The 24354-nt window shown below is 37.2% G+C and overlaps 1 protein-coding gene across 3 annotated transcripts in view; it reads left to right on the top strand.

The window, feature by feature from the left end:
- Positions 1-24354, top strand: part of Nav3 (neuron navigator 3) — a 287020-nt gene that overhangs the window by 172503 nt on the left and 90163 nt on the right. The gene's annotated exons all lie outside the window — the stretch shown is intronic.

The following is a 24354-nucleotide window of genomic DNA, read 5'->3' on the forward strand; positions in this document are numbered from 1 at the left end:
GCCTTAAGCATAAAAGCTAAGGGATGATGGACAGGCTCTGAATTCAAGATCTAGTATTGGCACACATCACACACACACACACACACACACACACACACACACAAAATGAGATAAGGTATAGCTCAGCAGATAGAAAAAGAGTAGAACAGGTAGCATAACTCAGAGCATAAGGCTCAAGTTTAATCCCCAGCACCGCCAAAAAACTGGGTATCACTCAAAACAAGCTTGTAAGCTTGGAATAATTTTTCTTACTTGAATGAAGCTATTTTCAGTTCATATTACCCTTAAATTTACCTGGAGGCTAATGATATAAAATGAAAATATAATACAAACCATCAGATATAATAAACTCCATGTGTTTCTTCACCGTTTTATTGAAAATACAAAATTCTTACTTTATGGTATTTTCTACTCTATTCTCTCAAATTGCTTAAATGTGTGTGTGTGTGTGTGTGTGTGTGTGTGTGTGTGTGTGTGTGTGTGTACTTACACGTATTTAATTATTGCTTGGTGGAAATTATTCTGCTTACTTTATCAGAACCATCAATATTTGAGAATATTTTCTTTATGCATTAATATTTTAAAGTATATTCTTAACATAATTTTGTTCCTTTTTCAGTCAGAATTCTCTTTTGAGAAACAAGGAATTATCTATTTCCTTACTATGAATTCATAGAAGAGGTGTTTCTGGAATAGATTAGAGGATGCACTTCTTACCAGCCACTTTCTCTCTGCCATCATGGTCTGCCTATGAGTGCCGAATGCTTATTGTATCCATCACATGCAGAGATGTTAGGAAAGTCGAGAGTTGGGAATGAACAAATGGATGAATATAGGCTAGCTAGTCATTACAGATACATACTTATTTAGGCTTGCAGAATGGACTAATTGGGAAACAAATAAAATGAGGTCAGGAATGAGCCCAAATACAGCAAGAACATTCCAAAGGAAAGGTAATAGGCTATTGGAAAAACAAGAAGCCGCACATCCAGAGGAAGAAACCCAAAGCTAGGCTACTTTTTGAAACTGATGACTTGTACATTGTTACATGACAGTGGAAACAGTGAACGGCGGGATATCTGCTTATCTTTGGTAAATGAGGCTGTGAGGGCAGATTCTAGGACTCAGCCCAAAGAAGGCTTTAGTTGGGAAATAACTGGGATATCCTATGCTTCTTGTAAGACTGGGGTCTGGCTGTGGAACCTCAAGCCAAAGTAATATGAACATCGGTTTGATTTCTTTTCATTTTTTGGAGAGAAAAGGGTAGTGTAGAAAGGGCTGGATGAAAAGTGAACAAATGCAACCATGCAATTCAGCATACACTGTGTGGAAAATGAACTCTAAATTGTGGGGAGAGTTGGAAGTGGAAAACTGGGGAAAATTGTCCTAAAAGTAAATGTACTCATTACCTTACTTATGAAATGGTAACCTCTCTGCAAAACAAATTAAAGATAACAATGCAATTATATTTTTAAAAAGAAATACAAATGAGCAATGAGCATTGAATAAGCTAGGTACTACCAAAAAAAGAGTTCTCCTTGTGTAGTACCTGAACTCATAGAAACACTTGAGGTATATTAGGAATACAAGTTCTCAGACCCATCTAAACCTCACAGAATCAGAAATTCCGGTGTTGGAGTCCAGCTATCTAAGCTTTTGATCAGAATAATAATGTACATAATGATCAGATTCATATGTACAAGAAGCACCATCTGGAAATGACTAAATATATGCCAAGCACACTAGAATCTAACAAAGAACATGTACATTGAAACATAAAAGATGATCATTTGAAGTTTGTATATACTTTATTAGCTATGTTTTATCATCTGATCTTCTCCTGGTGGCACTATCTGTAAATTAGGTCAAATCGTGGCTTGTTGGAACAGATCTTATAGCTAAATAGTAAAAACTGTTTGCCTGTCGTGCTAGTGACACATCTGTTTTCATAGCTAGACAGAAGGCTTAGATCTGAGGATTATGGATCAAATCAGCCTAGTCAAGAAAGTCCATGAGTCTCTTATCTTCAATTAGCCCTCAAGAAGCTGTAAGTGGTAGAGTACTAGCCTTGAGTAAGTGGCACACAAAAAAGATAAATAAATGCATAATAAAGAAAAACAGAAATAACATGAAACCAAGTAGCAATTTCTTCATTTTGGAAAATTTATAGAAAATCTCTCAGGTGAGAATGCTACCTATTTAGAGTAGAATGATATCAGCCAGGCAGGAGATATTGCCCAATGGTTGTAACTGTAGAGGAACCTGGGAACCACTTCTCTAAGCTTTTTTATAATCCAGGAATACACAGCTTTATAGTTAGTCTTCCAGACACAACATCCCTGGCTATAGCCTCGGGCTTGGCTGAGGTATATTTTTGGCAGCAACTAATTAAGTTGGGTTTGATCACTTTCTAAATTAATATGGGCCATACAAAATATTACATTTGTATCTCTGGTGTAGCATGTGAAAACACACCCTGGGCATGAACCGTGGACAATGGACTGAGGAAATACAGCCACTTGAGGAGTTGGGACAGAGAAGACTGCTCTAAGGTTGAGGCCCAAGGAGGGCTGAGTTTTGGAGAATGGAGAAATGTAGTGGTGGAGAACAATGCCACAGAAAAGTGAACGTTGGCAACTAGTTTCTGCTTAGTGTTTCAATGAAGTTGTGAAATTATGAAGAGAAAAATGGAAGCTTAACAGGTTGCAGCAAAGAAGGCAAGAGAGGTGATCTTCATGAAAGTAGCAGTAAAGGCAGGGCGAGAGGTCAGAGGAGTGAACACACGGGTAGAATAATGGTTATTGCATTGCTGATTTACCTCATTTTGTTTGGGGATACAAATAGAATTTTAGCAATCATACAAAGTAAATTCCTAGAGAGATGGAGTAATGCTGGAGATAGAAAAATCTATAGAGACTGTAGGACTGCTGTCTATTTCATACGTACACTAATCACTCATGTCACAAGTTGCAACCACACTCCCACTGTGATAATCCTCGGTGGTTGGATTAGGGAGGTGATTATAAGAACAGAACTCTTAGTAATGGATTTGGTAGCCTTGAAGACACTGCCCAGGGAGTACCTGAGCCCCTTCCACGTGTGAGGTTATAGGAGAACGATGGCAGCCAGAGAGTTACGACCTCAGCAGACACCCAATATACAGGTTGCTTAACTTATGGCATCCTAGCCACCAGGTGTGAAGGGGGAAATATATGGCATCCAAAAGCCAATCAGTTGATGGTGTTTGTAATGAAGGAAAGAAAGAAAATAGAAAGGGAGGGAGAAGGGAAAGAAGGAAAGGAGATAGATACAGAAAGGAAAAGAAAGAAGTAAAGGAATGAAGGCAGGAAGGAAAAATGGATTAGAACAAGGACTAAGGTTACAAGCAAATGTGATAGTTGGCTGAGAGAAGAGATAGTTCTTCCTGTGAAACATAAAGCATATTATCAACATTAGTGTGGAGTTTGGGGGGGAAATACTTAGGAGATATCATTTTACTTTCTTTGTAAAGTGGAGGTTAAATTATCACTGAGAATGAAAACGGTATGTGCTGGCTAGGCATTGAGAAGATTGTTAGGATTATCACTGAATGCTGATAGAAGTTTTGAAGATCATATGGAAGTCTTGCAGAGATTATGGAAAATCTAATTAGATTAATAAAGGCTCAGTTGAAGTCTAATTCCTATAACAAAAGTGACCTGCATTAAGAGTACAAAGCTGATTTCCAACATATTCCCAGCATTGCCATAATCTAGTTTGTTTGTTTTTGTTGTTCTTTGTGGAGCTTGAACTCTAGGCCTGTTCACTGTCCCTGAACTCTTCAGCTCAAGGCTAGCGCTCTACCACTTGAGCTACAGTGCCACTTCTGGTTTTCTGGTGGTTTATTGGAGATCAGAGTCTCACGGTTTTCCTGCCCATGCTGGTTTTGAACAGTAATCCTCAGATCTCAGCCTCCTGAGTAGCTAGGATTACAGGCATGAGCCACCAGCTCCTGGTTCACAACCAGTTTTATAGCTTTCATTCAGGCCCAAGTAGGAGCCTCATGCCCATCTTCCTCCTGTCCCACCATTCCACTCAGCTGTGGCTACTACTTATGTACCTCATGGAAGTAAGTGTTTTCCTTTTCTAGATATTTCATATGCATGGATGTAACTGTTTATTATTTTTAAATCTAATCTTTGCATGTTTACTCATGACTTTCAAAAATGTCACCATATATCTCAGAGAAAGTACTGTACTTGAATTTAACTCCCTAGTGGATTATTTTGATCTGTGAGACTACAATTCAAAGACTGAAATTATGGCAGATGAAAAGGCTTGGAAAATGCAGTGAGGGTTATTATGAATTTACATGTAACTCAGATTATTAGTGGTTGTTACTCTTCCTATGTGAAAAGAAGTCTGGGTCCATGCTTTTCAGAGCAAATACCCAAATCTACAGTTGTTAGCAATGTGCAGACAATTTTGTTGCCATTCTAAACAAACCATAGAAAATGCTGCTGAAACCATTTAGGGTGTCACCTATAGAGGTGGGAGACCTTTACTTTTCCCACGCCTATTCCAAACTGGAAAAAAAATTCAAAGTCAGTGATTTCTCTTAAGATAGCAGGCAACTTATCACGGAAGTCAGGTTCATTCTGCGTGTCACTAGACTGTGTACTCTGTAATATTTCATTGGTTTGTTGCAGCTTAATTATAGAATCAATCTCTTTCTGTATCATAAGTTATTTCCTTTATTAACTCACTAGTTTTCTATAAAAATTAAAAGCAAGCACAAAAAATGTTAATAGGATGAGATGGAAACAGGGAAGTTAAATATAATGCCTTTGTTTCAAACTCTTATGATGTGCCTTTTTTGCTTTCAGTTCTGTAAGTAGAAAGAATTAAGTTAAAAATATTAGGGAAAAAGGGGCTGGGAAGGTGGCTCAGTGGTAGAGCACTTGCCTTGCATGCTCGAGACCCTGGGTTCGATTCCTCAGCACTACATAAACAAAAAGAAAAAAGCCGGAAGTGGTGCTATGGCTCAAGTGGTAGAACGCTAGCCTTGAGCTGAAGAGCTGAGGGACAGCACCCAGACCTAGAGTTCAGGCCCCAGGACTGGACCCCCCCCCAAAAAAAAGCAATATTAGGGAAAAAGCAAAGCTGTTTGCTCTCCATTCTGTGCCCAGCCTGCTGTGCTCACCATTGCAGGCTTTTGAGTGAACATTGAATTTCTCTCAAATTTTCAGAGCTACCTAACTTCCTGGTGAATCACCTTCTTCTACACTCCCTAGAATTTAGGAAATGGTCTGTTAGAATTAACTTATATAATACTGTCATACCATATGTAATAATATAACATGCAGAGAACTAGACACCATGTTGCGCTCAATTCTGGGGACCTGTACTTAACTGTCTTACATTACCCAGGCCTTAGAACCTCAGAACTCTAAATATCATTGAGATTCACAGGATATTTGGTTACTGCAATGAGTCCAAGTTTTGTGTGTGTGTGTGTGTGTGTGTGTGTGTGAGAGAGAGAGATCCTCCTACTGTGCTTCCCTGAGTCACTGGAGATGTTAGACACATGCCACTATACTCAGCCATTGAGTCAGAGCCCATGTGCCCAGGAATGGCTGGGTTGTATCTGTATTTTCATGTTGTACCTCTGTGTGTCTGGGTTCAAATTTTTCTTTCCTTTTTCCTATTTTGGTAAGGACACCAATCTTAATGGGTTAGACCCCACTCACAAATAGCTGTTTTTAGTTTAGACCACACTCACTTTAGCTTTGTTACCTCTGTAAAGACCTTATCTTCTATTAAGGTTTCATTGTGAAGGATTATGGGCTAGAATTTCAGCATATGAATTTTGGGGTGGTACACAGTGCAACCCATAACATTCTCATGTGCCGTGGACCGGGTTCATTCGGGACGACGGAGGACACCTATGGGAGGAACCTGGAATAGGATGGGGAGATGGCAAACAGCCAACTCACACACATTAGGAGTGGATGCTGAGTGCTGAGTGCTGAGTGCTGAGTGCGATTTAATGCAGAGGATAACAAACTTTTATAGCAAAAAGTCTCCATAAGAAAGGGCAAAAGGTTACATAATCTTGCTGCATGGCTTCATTCTTGGGCGGTCACCAGCTGATCGCCTGAAAGGGCAAAAGGTTACACAACCTTGCTGCAGGGCTTCATTCTTGGGTGGTCACCAGCTGGTCGCCTGATAGGCACTTGTTTCTCTAAGAAATATAATGGGTTTTGATGTTTGTCACCAACTAACCATTACCTTATTTCTATAGAGGCCTTAACTGTCCCATAAGATCTTTTCTGTTCCTTCTTTAATAGTAAACACCAAGGAGACTTAGATCTAGCAAGTCTCTTAGTAAATGAAAGAGTAATAGGAAGTTCTTTCTCCTAAGTAGTTATCTCAGCAATTGCCATTCTTTGTTTTAGCCGCACCTACAGCTTTTTGTAAATCTCTTACAAACAATTCCTTCTGCTGAAGTGACTTTGTGGAATCCCCAATACTTTTATATTTGCTTATGGCTTGTCTACTAGCCTCCATAAGAGGGGTTTCAGGGTAGCACTTAACTCTGGTGAGTTAGTCATATTTTTAAGACACTCATCAGATTTTGGAGTCGTCAACACTCTTAAGAAAGAGCTTTGTATAGGGAAACGTTGACAATGAGCAAGTACAAAGAGCAGTAGAAACAGTAAAAGATTAATAGGCACTCTTATGAGGGAAAGAAAGGCGGAAACACATCTTTCCCAGGGGTTTGCCAGCCTTTTCCCAGGAGTAGGCCTCTTAGAATCCCTATTCTCCGAGGTAGACTTCGGTGAAGTCCCAAAACTTGGAGATAGGTTTCTGTAAAGCCCCATTCTCTGAGGTAGACTTTGGTGAAGTCCCAGAACTCAGAGATAGGTCTCTGAAGCCCCTATCATGGTCTGATAGATAGTTTCCCATGCTAAGCAGTCTCCACTGGGGTCAGCGTGGCACTCATGCACTTCCACTCTGTGAAACTTGATTCCTATTAGAATGTCAAGTAACAGGTATGAAAGTTCTATCTCATGCTTTCCATCCTGCTAATTAAAAGCCATGGCTTTTCTGTAGAAGCCCTGAAGCTAGATAACAGACAAAATGGAAGAGCAAGGAGGAAATGGGAAGGTAAACCTTCTGAGACTTAGTGCCCCAATTCCACAAAACACCTAGAAGATAACGTGGTCCACAGTAAAGCATCTGAATACTTTCAGCCAGGTTAGCCAAAGGGCGGCAGTATTTGGAATAATCAAATTATAAGGAAAATATTAATTTGGATCTCTCTCGTGCCAGTTTATAACAGTTTTAACTGCATAATCCCATAAATAGATCAAGAAAATACTTATATATCACACCACCTCCTGTGTCCAGGCATTGCTCTTCATTGTCTGTAAAATAAAGCTGGTATTTGAAAGCCCCAGCTGTGAGCATTCTTTGGTGTTAGCAAGCTTCACAGTGTCCTTAGCCCAAATTGTCACAACCTGCAGAGCTGATGCGCCACCGAGTCTGATATTGAGTGTGGGGATGGGGCTAGCACAAGGATCCTAAAGAGATCTGATCTATTTTTAAATGAAAGGACAGTGTGAAGTTTTCAGATGCAAAGACTTCAATTTCTACCTTAGCTCCCAGAAGCTGCCTTTGGAAAAATCAGGACATAGTCACCCACATTGAAAGAAATATACTTTAAAACAAAGCCTGAAGCTGCTGCCCCTCTCTGAAGGTTTTTTTAACAGACTATTATTGACTCATTTTTTTCATGAGAGATACATTTTTTATCAGCAAAAACAAGCATTAATGGTTGACATTTGTTGTTTGATATGGAAGCTTCATATCCCAAATCTGCCTTAAATTGGACTATTATAAAGATTCTGTGAGACTGGGGCTGGGAATGGATTTCAGTAATAGAGAGCTTGCTTAGAATACTTAGGGTCCTTAATTCAATCCCAACATATCTATCTCTCTGTCTGTCTGTCTCTCTCTCTCTGTCTCTCTGTCTGTTGTCTCTCTCTCACACATGCATACACTCAGAGAACATATAAAATAATGTACACAAAGTATATTATACAGTCCCAGGCACAATTCATTTCTTTTGTTCTTAAAGAAGTATTAGTTGGAAGTTATTTGTACAACAAAAACTTCATTGTAAATTAGAAAACAAATAAGCACGAAATATCTTCAGTTAGAGAGTAGGAGGAGCTTTTTACTGTACTTATATCTTGAGTAGAGCCATTGTCTATGAGAACACTGGAGAGAGGGTCAGGCAGCCTGGTGTTCCTTATTAATTCCCTGATTGAATAAAACCTACTCTTATTGCTTACGGCAGTAAAAAGGGGAAGGTGACTTTTATTTCTTTAACTACATAGCAGAGGCTAGGCCAAGTGCATTATGCTCCTAATGGAAGACATTTTATTCTGCATTTTTCAAATTAGGCAACTGAAGCATGGAGAATAAATGCATTTATCATGCTAAATGAGTTCTGTTCACATTTTATTTCCTTATGAACCTGCTCTCCTCCCCCATCCATTCCATTGACAATAGTTTCTCAAAATGTACCCATATGGAAATTATTGAATCTCATGTTTCAGACTAAAAATAGTTTAACATATGAGTTATTTAATAATTAGTTAACTCAAAAGTATCTTTCTGAGCTGTCATATGATTTATCTGTGTATCATTCCTGCAATCCTACCTATTTAGGAGATTAAGCTCCAAAGGACTGAGATTCAAAGCCAGCTACTGAAGAAAAGTTTATGAGATCCGTCTTCAGAGTAGCCAGCTAAAAGCTAGGTTGGAGATGTGGCTCAAGTGGTAGAATACCTGCCTGCCAAACTCAAGGCCCTATGTTTAAATCCTCGCCCTGGCCAAAAAACAAGTATTTAAAAAATACAAATGACGGTTCTATCACCTTTGACAGGGAGCCACAGGAACAGAACAGGCATCTTTCCCTTGTATTGATCCTCCCACAGATCCATATGAACACTTTTGGCAGAAGTTTTGTGTGTGTGTGTGTGTGTGTGTGTGTGTGTGAATTGTGGAACATGAGCCTTTAACTTTTGACTAATTTTTACCTTGAAATTCACTTTTGAATTTCACCTGCATAAATGTTCTCTGCTTTAGAGGCACAATTACCACACTTTGAAGGGCTTCTTTTCTTAACATTTTTCTTCCATTGTTATTGTAATGACAGCAAGTCATTAACCCAGTGGGTGTCAGTATTGATGACTTTCACATTGTACTTTTCCCCTTTATACTTTAGTTTCTATCTAGAATAGATCATAATTTTTGATTGGTTGCTATTTTGGAGTTTTCCAAAGGTATCAGACCAATTTCTCATGGTAAGGTAATAGTGTTCAAATTGATATTTGTGATTACCGGAAGCCTGTACTCTTTTTTTCCTATCACAGTGCTCTGTTTTGCAGAATTCAATAGTATGTGTGGTCTTCAATGCAGAATTAATTTATGAAAATTAAGATATTGCTGCAGGTATAATCAACACCATCTAATTGTCTCAAACTTGCTTGTTTTATGCGTTTATTTAGCTGAACTCATGTATCTAATAATAACAAATAGGCTCATTCAAAATTCTATCAACAAATTCAAAATTCTGTCTAGAAATCACAAATGGTACCTTGATGTGTTTTAGAAATTGTATTTCGATAACAAATTATCAGGTATGAAGAGATAAGTAGTAACATAGGATATGGAGAAGTCAGAATTTTGGTGTTTTTTGTTTTTTGGGTTTTTTTTTGTCAGTCGTGGGCCTGAACTCTGGGCCTAGATGCTGTCCCTCAGTTCTTCAGCTCAAGCCAGCACTCCACCACTTGAGACTCAACTCCACTTCCGGTATTTTTCTGCTTATGTGGTGTTGAGGAATTGAACCAAAGGCCTCATGCATGTAAGACAAGCATTCTACCACTGAACCTCCTTTCCATGCCATTTTTGCTTGCTTGTTTGTTTTTTGAGAGAAACATACTAGGCTATGACTCTTGTTTAGTAAATATATAAAATATTCAATTACATATATTGTTATAACCCCCCTAAAACTCTTTGAACTGAATAGCATTATATTGTAGTAGGAGAAGATAATGTTTGTTTTTTTCAGAGTCATCTATATATTCTTTTCTATACAGAGTTCTTTTTTTGCTTTAATTTTTATATGGGGGTTACAGTTGTTAGGTTTTTAAAAAGAGGTAGCCGATTAAGAACTGCACCAGCACCCACGTGGTATTCAGGTAAGGGGTAGGTTTATTCAGTAGACCTGCTGGGACCAGGCAAGGTTGGCACTCCACGTGGCTGGGAAAGAGAGAGAGAGCAAGAAAAGAGCAGCAAGAGCAAGAGAGAGAGTGAGAGCAGAAAAGAAGAGCAAGAGAGGAAGAGCAGAGAGAGCTAGAAAAGAAAAGCAAGAGCAAGAGCAAGAGAGCGTCTGGGCCTGGGCTAGGCCTTATGTAGGGTATGGGCGGGGAAAGGTGTGGCCACATCAAATTCGGATGTGACCTCAGCGGATGCAGATGTGACCTCTTCCAGGTGTCCCAGTTGCCTCGGTAACGCAGGTACTGGGTGGAGACTTTGCTGCGAGGAGGGTGGAGTCTGCTAGCCATCCAGGAGCAGACCTTACAACAGTTACAAGAGTAAGGTAATGAGTACATTTCCTTCTACACAGAATTCTTACTGGTCAAAAGCAACAGAGACTTTGATCATGCTTTGATCCTTCTTCCTGCATAAGTACATCTCATGGGCCTGGCTGCTGAGCACTGCATGGCTCATGACTGGAACAGGACTCATGTAGACCTTATGACACAAGAAGAGTAAAGGGCATGTTCTCAGCCTGAGACTCCTCTCAGCTGTCCATTTTCTTAGTTGTCTCTGGTACACTGGCATTTATTTTTTAATCTATTTTAACAGATTTCTCTCTTAAACCTCTGGCATTGGCCTGTTTATTGCAAGGGCTAGGATTACAGGTGGGAGCCACTGTTGCCAGGACTCTAGCTACTTTTAAATATCTGTTTTCATGCCGTCCCCTCCTCCTCCCATCAATGGACATGTATTAAAGTCTCTAATCTCCATCTCTATCTGTCAGCTATCCATTTTTATTATGGCCATTTTAAGAACTTGATGTCTAACTTCCTGGGGTGTTCAACATTTAAGCTCTAATTTTGGGGTCACTTTTTAATGCTATTTTAATGCAATTCATTATGATAATGGTATTCTCATAGCATAGCTTCACAGGATTGTGTTACCTCTTCCTCCAACTGAAACTGCCCAATATTCTACCTTTACCGCACCCTGCCACTGTCATACCCTTGCTAATGAAAACTTCAGATGCTTCACCCAAACAGTTTGACTGTTGTTCTTTCTCTAAAAATTACCTCTATTTTTCCAGTTTATTCCCTGTATTTCCACCATTACAAGAATAATGTCATCTGACAACTACCTACATTCCATTATCCCTTTCCAATTTGTCAGAAATGTGTACACATGTTATTTCCTCATTCCTCAGGTATAGCTCCTGTGATTTATTCATAAAAATTAAAGATCCTTTCTTGGATATTTCTCTACTTGATTATCTTTCTCCCTTTGCTTACTTGATTACTAAAGTCTCAGCTATGTTCCTATCTGACTGAACAGGACTGGAGATAACCCAGAAATCACTCAGACTCAGCTGATAAGGCAGCTTAGTGGTTCAGAACAAAGCCCTGAATGTGACTGTGAAAAGAGAAAAAACACTAATACTGATATGTGGTAAGATCATGACTATCAATGTCAAGTGGACAAGTAGTATCCTCCATTTCCCTAGCCACTAACTCTTTCATTATATTTATTACAAGTAGTTTACACCTTTCTTTTTCTCAAACTCCTAAACTCTCCAGTCCTTTTTCAGCATGCTTCTTTTCCTGAGAAAATGGAAGCGCTCTAAGTACATGTTCGATTACCCAAACTAACTCTCTGCAAACTCCCTCCTCATACTTCCTGCTACACACTGTGTATTTACTGTGTCAGCTTGTACACCAGATGCCATCTCTCCTCAGTGTTCTGTGCTATAGCTTGAATTATTTCTAAATTGTCCCAGTGTTATTTTAATCTCCACTAGATTATTCCTATGAGCCCATGACCATCTTGCAGTTTCTCTTTTACTCTAAGCAAAGTAGGGAAGACAAAAGTCACCCCTAACTCTGTATCACATTAAGGTACCTCTCTCTTCCTCTGCTCCCCTCTGCCCTAAAAGTTTCAAAACCAATTTTTGTTATTTTTCTCTTTACCACCAACAAATCTTCAGTTCCCATTCATCTTGAATATAGTACATTTAATCTTTTACCTTATTACTCTTTTAGAATTGTTATATAATAATCGATATCCTGGGAGATGGGCTTGAACTCAGGACCTCATACTTTTGCTTGGCATTTTCACTTATAGCTGGCACTCTACTACTTGAGCCATGTTTCCAGGCTAGCACTTTTGCTGATTAATCAGAGAAAGAATCTCTAGGACTTCTCTGTCTGGGCCAGCTTCAAACAGTGTTCTTCAGATCTCAACTTCCTGGGTACCTAGCTTCCTTACAGGCATGATTCACCATAAATGGCTACCATCAGTATCCTGACTTAATAAGTTAGTAATGGCTTTTACTTAATGTCAAAAAAGTACATGTTAAATCTATTGGTAATTCTTATTACTTTTCTCACTTGGCCTTTTATATTCATGTAATTATATTCATGTAATTTTATTGGGTGAGGGCTTATCTGCTACTGGCATCTAAATACATTGTATTTCAAATGTTAGGCAAACATTCTATTATTTGAACCATTTATTTTATTACTTTTTAAAAAATTTTTACTTTTAAAGAACTTGAAAGCTTTTCAACCCCCAGGATAAATGAGATTAGAAATATGTGCCACTATGCCAGATTTTGATTGCTAAATTTTCTGAGAATTTTTTCTTTTTATGTGTTTGAAACTTCTGCTTTTTCTTTTTCTTTTTTTTTTTGGGGGGGGGGTCCAGTCGCGGGGCCTGAACTCTGGGCCTGAGTGCTGTCCCTCAGCTCTTCAGCTTAAGGCTAGCGCTCTACCACTTGAGCCTCAGTGCCACTTCCAGCTTTTTTCTTTTTGCTTATGTGGTGCTGAGGAATTGAACTCAGGGCCTTGAGCATGCAAGGCAAGTGCTCTACCACTGAGCCACCTTCCCAGCCCACTTCTGCTTTTTCTTATTCCTATCTCTTTTTCTGCCCTTTTCAGAATCATTTATGGTACTTGAAGGATAAAATGGTTAAAAATTACTTAAAGAAAAGTCTTGATAATGCCAAAACTAGAGAAAATCATGGATTAGAAATAGTAATAATGAGTGGGTAATAGTCAATATAATTAGGGCCCTATAAACAAACCTGCATAAATATAGAAGATATTGCAACTGACTTGGTATCAGTGTAAGAATATCCAAAAAATCTATATTTACATTAACAACAAATATCTCATGCAAATGAGTAGCCAGGACAAACATGTGTATTTACAACACATAGCCTTGCTATGAGTTTGCAACTGTGGCTCGACTGCTTGCAGTTGCATTCCTGGATCCAGATGGAAGGGGCTTGTCTATTTGGGATATCCCTTCTTGAGATAGAGGGCCAGAGCAAGAATCAGCAGAAACTGACACTGAGCCCTGACACATATCATGGCTGCTTACATTTCATTAACCCTCAAAAAAGATTTATCACACAGCCAAAGTCAATAACAAGTAGACATGTAAAAAGGAAGATAGTTGGAATATTTGTGAATAACACCACAATTCATATCAGTGACATATTGCACTGATCTCTATCCTCCTAAAGTAACTGAATAAGATGAGCAAAATCAGAAGCTTGAATGGGAAGAACGGTTTGTGAGGAATAATGACAGATTCATTGGAGGCATATTGTTTGTGGGCTGAATGTTCAGGAGGAGATGTCAGGCAGACAGTTTGAAATGGAAAAAAGCACTTAGAAGGTCAGGATTGCCTATTTTTAATAAATCCAAGAAAAGATCATGTAAGAACACATTTTGGAGAAAAAAAATGTGTAACTGCAGGAGTCGTTCAGAAGCTCAGTTGTTGAGTAAAATGCAGATTGGCGACAATAGTACTAAGTATTATGACTCATTCAGCAGTGAGTGCCAAGTTACAGAAATCTCTAAAGAGCTGAGATGATATAGAAATGTAAACCTTAATCTCAGGATACAAGAACTGTATTTGCCTTTTTTTTTGTTCATCCACCTTATGTAAATCTTAAGCTCAGGAATAAAGAACTGGATTTGCCTTTTTGTTCATCCACCTTTAACTGTTGGGAGAGATTGAGTAAGTTACTTCAAGTTTGGTTGCAAGCCTGTTTCTTTCTTCACAGAATAGTAGCAATAGAATGAGATATTATATGAAATTATGCCTGGAAAAATGTTCAGACTAATCCTGACTCATTTTGAAAACACTATTGTTACGATCAGTCTTCCATACAAGAAAACATGGATTCTGGCTTTGTTTACCTTGGCTGTAATTGCAGACTGCCATTAAAGCATATGATCTTTATTTACTAGTGGTTTAAAAAACAAAACCTTATTGATAGCAAGAGTATTTGGGATATATCTTAGTAGGCAGCTATATGAAAGTGTTAAAATAATGCTAGTTTAAATTATAAACTACATGAAGCACTCTGAGTACTAGCTTATTTTAGGATTTATTATACCCAGATTCTCAGTTCTTACAAAACAATATGGCTGATGGCATACACATACATTGCTACTAGTATTTTTTTAGTCACAATGAAATTATGAACAAAAAATTCATATTATGCTCATGTTCTTTACCTTAAACCTCTTCAATGATTACCTTCAAAGAGACATCAGATAGTAAATGAACATGGTTTATAAAGGGGATAATGGTTGCCGATGAACCATTCCATTTCACTTTGAAGTAATAAGTGAAAGAAACCTTGAAAGTTGGCTCTAGTTTAAGACTTGGAAATATGTATCTATTCCACTGCCAGCATCTCTGTAGCCCACTTGTGTCCCAGATTCAGTTGTATCTTATTCTGTCCTTTCTGCTATTTTTCACTTCTTCCCATTGAGATATGTCAGCATCTGTGGTGACATATCTAGTGGTTTTACTGGACATCCTTTCAAAACATTAAAAGAAAAAAAAACTACCATAAGTCTTTTTACTATTTTTGAATTAGGCTATAAAACCTTAGAAGCCATCAATAAAACAATGTGCATTCTAAACTCTGTAAGCCCATACTGCTCTTTTATGTTATCTTGCGGTTTCCCTGTCAAATGATGTTTTGTGTTTATTTTCTATAAGCATCCCTTATCCATTTGTTAGGCTGCAGGGCTTATTAAAACCTAGACTTCCATACGAGGCTTACAGATGTTGTAGAATTAGAGAAAATTAGCTTCAGGTCTGGCAGTGATTTTCTAAAAATGGTTCTGTTGATCTCACTGAAATCGAGGATTTCTTTGCTAAGCTGCCAAGACACATAAATCTTCTCTGAGAGCCAATTTTGTAACAGACCTTCACATGTATAAGCTAATTCTAGAAATCAAACTTCTAGCTGAAAACCAACAGCCTCAGGGAGGATTAAAGATTATATTGGTGTCCATATGTGTGTTCTGCTTTGTAGAGAGTAGAAGAATTTGCAAGATAGTTGAATATTAGGAAGGAACCACAAAGCATCTGGATGGTACCAAAGTAACAATCTAGTTTACTGCAATGCAAGGGAGAAATGAGAGGTAGTTTTAGCCTGTGGGAGATAACCTAAGTGGATTTAACACTCAGTTTTATGTTTTTTTTTTAAAATATGACAGCAATGTTAGTGGTAGTAAAGTAATATAGCATTGGGAAGAGGGTTATTAATATCGTTTTTTCTAAAAATAATAGTTTCTAAAATTCTAGCACAAACCATTGGCATAATACCAATGAAGTTATGGCAAGTCAAAGCATAAAGTTTGTTCAGTCATTGTCTTTTCAAATTTCTTTCTGTCAAAGAATAAAAATCCATTGTACCAGTAGATTTATTGCACTATTTATCAACCTTGCCCTGTGTGTCAGACAGACAGGCATCTTCCACTTTTTTTTTCTCAGCTTTAACTGTGTATGTATTCAGTTAATATTTCGTAGATTGTATTTAAGCTCTTTCTGTTCTTCTCTGTACCATCTGAGTTTCATTTCTTCTTTTGCTTTATTTTTATCAATTCGTTTTTATCACAGTTTACAAAATTAGAATTACTATTTACGTTTATCCTTTTGTTGTATCTGTACCATGCCTGCATCAGCTGATGGATACTGACCTTTGCATGCAGCTTCTTCTTCCGAAAAAGTTAATTAAATTGAGATAAACTTGAAAATGACCTATGACAATACTTCTTTGGCCCTAGTACTACATATTAATGTGTATGGAATAATATTAGAGATGGAAAATTAGAAGGTTGTAAGAAATGTATCCAAGTCTTTAATCTTTAAGGTTGTTTGGATTTAAATTCTGCTACTAACAATGACCACATTGACTATAGGTGTCTATTAGAGCTCACAATAGGAATTTTACCACAAATTATTCCAACATTGTAGAGTGATACAAAATACCTAATGTATTCTCTGGACTGTTTCCCTGATGTTCATGGTACCATTAATGAAAGCTTTCTACAGTGTAAGTTATTTTACTGAGAGATTTCTGGGCACTTCTTTTATAGGTTACGCTTACAATTGTTGCCACATTTATTTTCAAAGTTTCTCTATAGCAAATGTGGCTGCGGTTGACACACCATTCTGCTGTCTTTATGACCTATCTTTGAAGTGATATTTTTAAAAGCTACTGTAATAGTTGCTTTCATATTTCTAAAATTCACTGACTGCAAACATAAAAGTCGGAAAGATTTGAAGATCCCATAGAAGTCTTCCCAAGGATCTCTCCTTTCATCCCAAACTCTAACAATAAAGTGAATGATGGATGGCATTTCACAATATCAGAACTATTTTTGGTCATTGTGTGAATGTAGCTAAACAGTTACAAATTTTAACTTTTTTTTTTACTCAAGCAAGGTATTAAAAAAAGATACAATTCCAAGGTGTGCAGTTTATATTTAAAAATCAATCATCTTTCTAAATACCACTATGACTAACATGGTGAAATAATGGAGATTCTGTTTGAAGTGTTCATGAATATTAAAAAGGTAAAAACTCAATTGAATGAGTAATAGCCATAAGTTCATTTTTATAAATAGCCATAAGTTCATTTTTATAAATCTAAACAGCTTTAGAACAAGATTATAAAAGATTTCTTGAAGGTGCATTATTGGCCCTATCTTGGTAATGTATGAAGCTCTGCTTAATATGGACAGTTTTAAATGGTAGAAAATTAGATGTTCAGGAACTGATTTCCACATTATATGTTCAGCTGCCCAAAACCTTAAATCAAAACACGTATTGACTACAAGCAATATAATTCGTCTGGGCATAATTCGTCTGCTAATGACAACATTTCTTGTCCAGGTTTTTAGTTTCTCCTTTTTATTTAAAAATCTTGAAGGACTGCAGAGAATCATCCTCATGCTTAGTTATACCCAAAATAACATGTATTCCAAATTATATTCATAGTAACTATAGAAAATTTCCATTTGTTTTTCTTAATGTTTTTACCTCACAGAATTTATTCTTCATTCATTGAGCAAAGCTTCTCTAGGCAGCTGCTGTAGACAGCATGGAGGATCCAATTTATACAAGACCAATCAGGACACAGACTTTTCCTACTTCTTTTGCATTGAGTTCTTTGGTTTATTGGGAAGGTTATATTTATTATAAGGGCTGTTTTAAGTTACATTGCAAATAGACAATGAGATGCACAAGACACCATTTTGAAAAGGAACTTTACAACTTTGGGGGGAGGGAGGAATTGGGGAGGTGGAGAGGGAAGGGGATGATAGGAAAAAAACAAAGGAGGGGGTAACAGTGTTCAATAGAAAATGTACTCATTACCTTACTCATGTAACTGTAACCCCTCTGTAAGGTATCTATACAATAAAAATGTATATTAAAAAGATACCTGTGGAAACTGGCAGAAAGATGGAGTGGCAGGAATAGGGTGACTCTTTATTTCTGATCTCTAAGCCTGAGTTCTCATCTGGTTATGGGAATGCTTTTCTAAAGGAAAATAAGCCCCATTTCACTCTTACTTTGGTCTTTATAATGTTCACTATTTTGCTCATACTCCCCTTGCATCTTAGGACAAATTCTAAGCTATTTTGGACCAGAAGGTGACAGATACTTTTTTTTCTCCCTGTGGTAAAGCACAGCTCAAGATATTCACTTAGTACTTACGAGTTATTTTCTTGGTTAAATGCCCTGGAAAATCTCGCCAAGCCAAGTCTACTTTTTGAAATATTTTTTCATTGGTCAAATCCCAGATGACTGTATTTTTTTAAACCTTCACCAGTCCAGTAAGCACCTGCACATCCCTGGAATATGAAAGCGGAGATGGAAGTAATTCTGAGTTCATCATAAAGAGTGAGGATGAGCCATTCAGCAAGAAGTTTACATAACTCAGACTAAATTTAAGATTTCCTTTTGTGGGAGCAAGCAAATTCAGGAAGAGTTCCTAGTTTATCTTGTTGCTTTTCTGGACTGTGAATTAAAACAGATTCAAATTAAGCGTTGCTGTTACACACACTAAATCATCTGTCTTTTTATGCCTTCTATATGCATACAGAATAGAAAAATCTGACTTGAAGGTGCTTAACCAATCAGATATGGAGTGGAAGAAAAGATAACATTTTACATTTTGCAAAATAAGATCAGTTTGGTTAGGGAAGTGTTATGATGAGGATTCTATTTGAATTGGATGCTTACCATCATGAGAAGAATGGTCATTTCAGATACACGGGGGTTTAAAGGAGGTTTTTGAGAGGAGAGAAAACATAGCTAAAAACTAGAAACTGACCCAGGAAAAAAAAACTGTTTATAGAGAAATGTCGTAAGGGCTACATAAATTCATGAAATTGCAACATATACTGAAGACTCATGAAGCAGCTCCTTGTGATCCTTTGCACTGAAGCAATGGGAAACTAAACCAGGTCAAAGGGGAAAAAAGACCTGGGTGACTATTTGTACCATACTAGGATTTTCTGAATTTATTCTGGCATTTTGACACAAGTGGAGATTGAACCCAGGGTCACACACTTGTTGGTAGCCATTCTACCATGTAAGCCAAATCTGCAGCACTTTTTCCATTGGTTATTTATAAGTAGGGACTTACTTTATGTCTGGACAGTCTAGCTATACACCTGCTTCTCATGCTTTCTAACATAGTTCAATATGACACTCACATGTTACTGTCCCCAGTCACTGTGCTGCTCCTTTATCTGGAGTAACAGGTACATACCATCATACCCAGCCATTTTTTTGTATTTGGACTTGCCTTTAATCACAGTCTCATGATCTCTGTCTCCCAAATAGCTAGGATTGCAGGCATGAGCCACCGTGCTTAGTTTTATTCTGGAAGTTTGAAGGATATATTGGGAAGTCAGATGAGACGCAATGATGCCAATGAGATTATTGCAGCCCTAGTCTGCTGGGGAATGGTAAGATTGATAGCCATAAGAATGAAGAGATGCAGATCTGATTGGGCATACTGACTGAATGTAAGTTGGGACTCTTCATGGCATTTTCTTTGTCAGGTGGTTTAGTAGTACTCAGAAGGAACAGGTAGTGCACTGATGCAGATGTGTGTACAGCTGAATGTGTAGCTAGTCCAGTTGAAATGTCTTTCCAAGCCTTATCCCCTCAACTGTCATCATCTTTACTTCTCTGTGAGGGATTGGCTCCAGGACCATGTAGCCCATGGATAACTTCAATGGTTTACTATTCACATATATACCATGTGCATTATCCTGTATACTTTGCATCATCTCTATGTTTGTAGCACTTAACACAATGCGAATGCAACAAACACGATCTAAACTATATTGTTTAGGCAATAATGACAAGAAAAGTCTGTATATATTCCATATAATACAAAGGTCCCCAAATGTTGCCATTCTTTGGCTGAGATGACCCATTGCATACAAAGAAACTTGCTACACAGATTAGTGGTAACTCTAGACGTAACCAAACATACAGAACTATAGGAAATGACATAGGTTTGGTATAAATCCTAGTGATACAATTGATGTTCTGATTCACATATTTTTATTTATTTTTTGGCTGTAAAGACTATTTGGTAACTCACATACTGAAGCTAAGACAGGATGGTTATTAGATTCAGTATTTGGTAAAGAGAGAATTCAGTCATTAAGGTCAGCACCTAATAGTATAGGTCCCATTCTACTCAACCAACTTCCCTTATGCTGTAAGCAAGCCTTGTTTTCCTGCATCATAAGGCTTGTCATGAGCTACTAAAAGAAGAACTAGTTTTCTCCAAGTAGTTACATCTTTCTTTCTGGCAAGCCTTTCTGAGAGTTGACTCTTCCTAAATCCAGAGAAATAGGTTTCTTCTGTAGTGATATAAAATCCTCTATTTGAGAGGAATGTATACTCCGTTTGTCAAAGTCTTTTTGTGTTTACTGTTTCGTTATTGTTTATCTTGTCTCTTCTGTTTAGGTTCTGTGCTTCTTCTGCTCCTATTTATCCTCTATTATCATTGCTGGCTGTGCTCAGACTCAGTGTCCCCTCTTGTTTGCTTTCTTCTGCTTTCTTCTTTGTGTGCTCCAACTCTAGTGTGCTTGCCTAAAATGAGAGACTACAACAGTAATCTGTGAATAGGAATCCTCTCCTAATAGCAAGCCCAAATTAAATGGAAGTCACTAAACAGGATTCAGAAATAGGGGAACAGCTTCTCATGTGTTAGACCTGGTCATAAGTTAGGGAAAACATCAGTGCCAAGGATCTACCTGTCAAATGTCAGAAAATTAAAACAATAGCCTAATCCAGAATCATGGTATCAGCTTAACCTTTTAGTTGAATCCTTTTCCTCAATTAAGATGAGCTGAGTGTTTTTTCTTGTATTTTTCCTTTCCTCCTATACATACACTATAGGGAGAGAGCATCTCATTGTTTTACTTGAAAATATAAATAGCCATGTTGAAACTGTGCCAAACAGTCTGTGCTGCAAGATCTTATTGTTACTGATACCATCTGTGTTCTGAAACAGGGAGATATAATTTTTGACAAGTATCTGTCTAATTCTGAACTATCTTTCACCTCGTCCTGAAGATATTCCTTCACTTGGATGGCTTTTTAAAGTAATATTCTTTACCATGGCAATATTCTGAATGTTTAAAATTGAAGTAGCTACAATGTGTATTATGACATTTTATATATCTTGGTGCAAAATATTTCTTCATTATTAGTAATAGTTCTATGTGAAAAATAAAAAAAATATTTTGTTCTTATTGCTTGAATGCATACTGTCTCTAGCATGATAAAATAAAAACAGATTTCTGTTTTCATCCTTGTTCACAGTAGGATCTGTAGCTAAGTTGGTGAGCTTTATATCAGTTCTTTTATTTCTATACAGTATTTCTCTTTTCACTCAACCTTGAAATTACAGTAATTTGGGCATTTCCATTGTTCTGAAATAAGAAACTAATGCCAAAAATATTTCAAATGGGAAAGAGAGGTTTTGAAAGAAGAGACAATTTAGCTGAGGCTTAATAACTATGATTGCTATTAAAAAGAATACCTCTGACTAAATGGACATCTGCCAGCAAAATAATCAGTGAATTCTTAAAAGTGAAAATGATGCTCATAAATTAATGTCAAAGTTATCCCTTTATAATGCTTTACTGATTTCAATATTCTCAGTTCTTTTACTAGGCTATTTATAAATGTGTGAAGTAGTAAATAAATGAAAGTATACATGGTCATCAGTGTTTAGAATAATTCATAGTTTTTTTTATAATTTTGAGGTATCTGATAAATGTTAATAATTATATATAATGCATATATATATTTATATCCATACACACATATATGTGTGTGTGTGTGCTCTTGTACCAGTCCTGGGGCTTGAACTCAGGACCTAGGCACTGTCCCTGAGGTTCTTTGCTCAAGTCTGGCACTCTACCACTTGAGCAACAGCGCCACTTCCTGCTTCTGTTTATTTGGTACTGAGGAATCAAACCCAGGGCTTCATACATGCTAAGCAAGTACTCTACCACTAAGCCACATTCTCAGCCCCATGTGTACATATTTTAAAGTTGTAATCTGTCCTTAAAAAATCTTCTCCAAATTAATAACATATTTATAGCAACATGGTATTGCCATAGAAACGAATAGATATCAGTGAATGGTCACCAAGAAATTCACTAGCAAAAACAGTTTTTACATTACTCTGAAAAGGATTATAAGAGCTGAAAGAAAGGGAAAGTGAGATTCATTTTCTAGGAGAAAGCTAAATGGAAAGTATCCTGGAAAAGTATTGAAAACATACTTAATATGTGAAAATATAGTAAACATTATTTAAACTCCACTAGAAAGTACATAGAAAACTGTGGGATGAACATAGGTCTGCCATAAGATCACTCAGTCTCATAGTTTGAGAAATGTAACTTGATACTACAATTAGAAACTAATGTTAGTTTTTCAACTTACTATAAGAAACCATTCCAACATAGTGTCTTGTGAGTATCATTGTTTCAATCAGTCATCCTGTGTCCTTGTTTCAACATTTTCCTTCTACAAATTAGATAAGTGTATATACAAGATGCAGGGTACCAAAATCAATACAGTGACAGCAGGGGATATACCCTAGGGGGAAGAAACAAAAAAATCACACAGTACATTAAAAAAAAAAAAAAGCAAAGGAGGAGGTAACAATGCTCATTAAGAAATGTACTCATTGCTTTACTCATAACTGTAACCACTCTCTACAGCATCTTTACAAAAAAATAAAATTTTAAAAAATTTCATCCTTTTTTAAAAAAGAAAAGAAACCATTCTATTTGAAACTACTCTGAGATTTCTAATATTGGAACTATTATATGTCCTTCAGGAGAATAAAAAAATTTGCTCTTGCTGGGAAATTGGCTCAGTGGTAGAGCGCTTGCCTTGCATGCCTGAGGCCCTGGGTTCAATTCCTCAGCACCACATAAACAAAAAGAAAAAAGCCAGAAGTGGCGCTGTGGCTCAAGTGGTAGAGCACTAGCCTTGAGCTGAAGAGCTGAGGGACAGCGCCCAGGCCGGACCAAAAACAAAAACAAAACAAAATTTTAGCTGGGCGCCAGTGGCTCACACCTGTAATCCTAGCTACTCAGGAGGCTGAGATCTGAGGATCGCGGTTCAAAGCCAGCCCGGGCAGCAGAGACCGTGAGACTCCTATCTCCAATAAACCATCAGAAAACCGGAAGTGGCGCTGTGGCTCAAATGGTAGAGTGCTCTCCTTGAGCTGAAGAGCACAGGGACAGAGCCCAAGCCCAGAGTCAAGCCCCACGACGACCAACCAAAAAAAAAAAAAAGTGCTCTTTATTGGGAAGCTACATCTACTATATTTCAAGTATTCAAATTATATGAAATTGAAATTCTTTTTCTTAGCATTTATCCTAAGAAAATTATCATAAAATTTATATATTAAGGCATGTGTGGTTGCAGTGTTAATAACAGTTATAAAATTACAAACATTTTATAGAACTCAAAAGAAATGATAAAATATGTAACAATATGAGTATGGTGATTATATAGTTTAATGATTTAGAAAAACTTGTATTATTAATGATAATAGATGTTGTTATATTATGAAGTGAATGAAAATTCCATGTGCAGAAGTTATCATCCAGAAAGTTTCAACCAGGACAATTTCTGTGTTTGTGTGTGTGTGTGTATGCGTGTGTGTGTGCATATGTGTGTATGCATGTGCACATATGTGTAATATATCCAGGAAACAAGGAAATGACTGGTCAGACATTCATCATTAAATATTAATGATGTTTACTTGTAGGCAGGATTACAGATGATTTACTTATCCCTTTTCACCCTTCTGCACTGCCTACTTTTCAAGAATGAGTAGATACTGGTGGTGAAATCCATGTAAAATATAAAAGATAATAAATGACCATGATAGAGGCTTGAAGTATACATTCACGTGCTCTATGTTATATTTTCGGCTTAGCACAATAAAAAATCTCTTAAACTTGGCACTCTTCAGTAATAAAACTGCATCATTACAGTGAGCATTGAGACAAATTACCACAACTATTATGAGCATTGTTCCAGTAATGTGTTCAAATGAAATTTTAATAACGTTATTTTATTGCTCTTCTGATTTCAGGTTATATAGTTTTAAATGTATTTGTGCTTTGTCTTAGATGTCATTAAAATATGAAAAAACTGCTTGACTGC

This window comes from Dipodomys ordii, unplaced genomic scaffold, assembly GCF_000151885.1.
Source record: "Dipodomys ordii isolate 6190 unplaced genomic scaffold, Dord_2.0 Scaffold3, whole genome shotgun sequence".
NCBI classification, from domain to species: Eukaryota; Metazoa; Chordata; class Mammalia; order Rodentia; family Heteromyidae; genus Dipodomys; species Dipodomys ordii.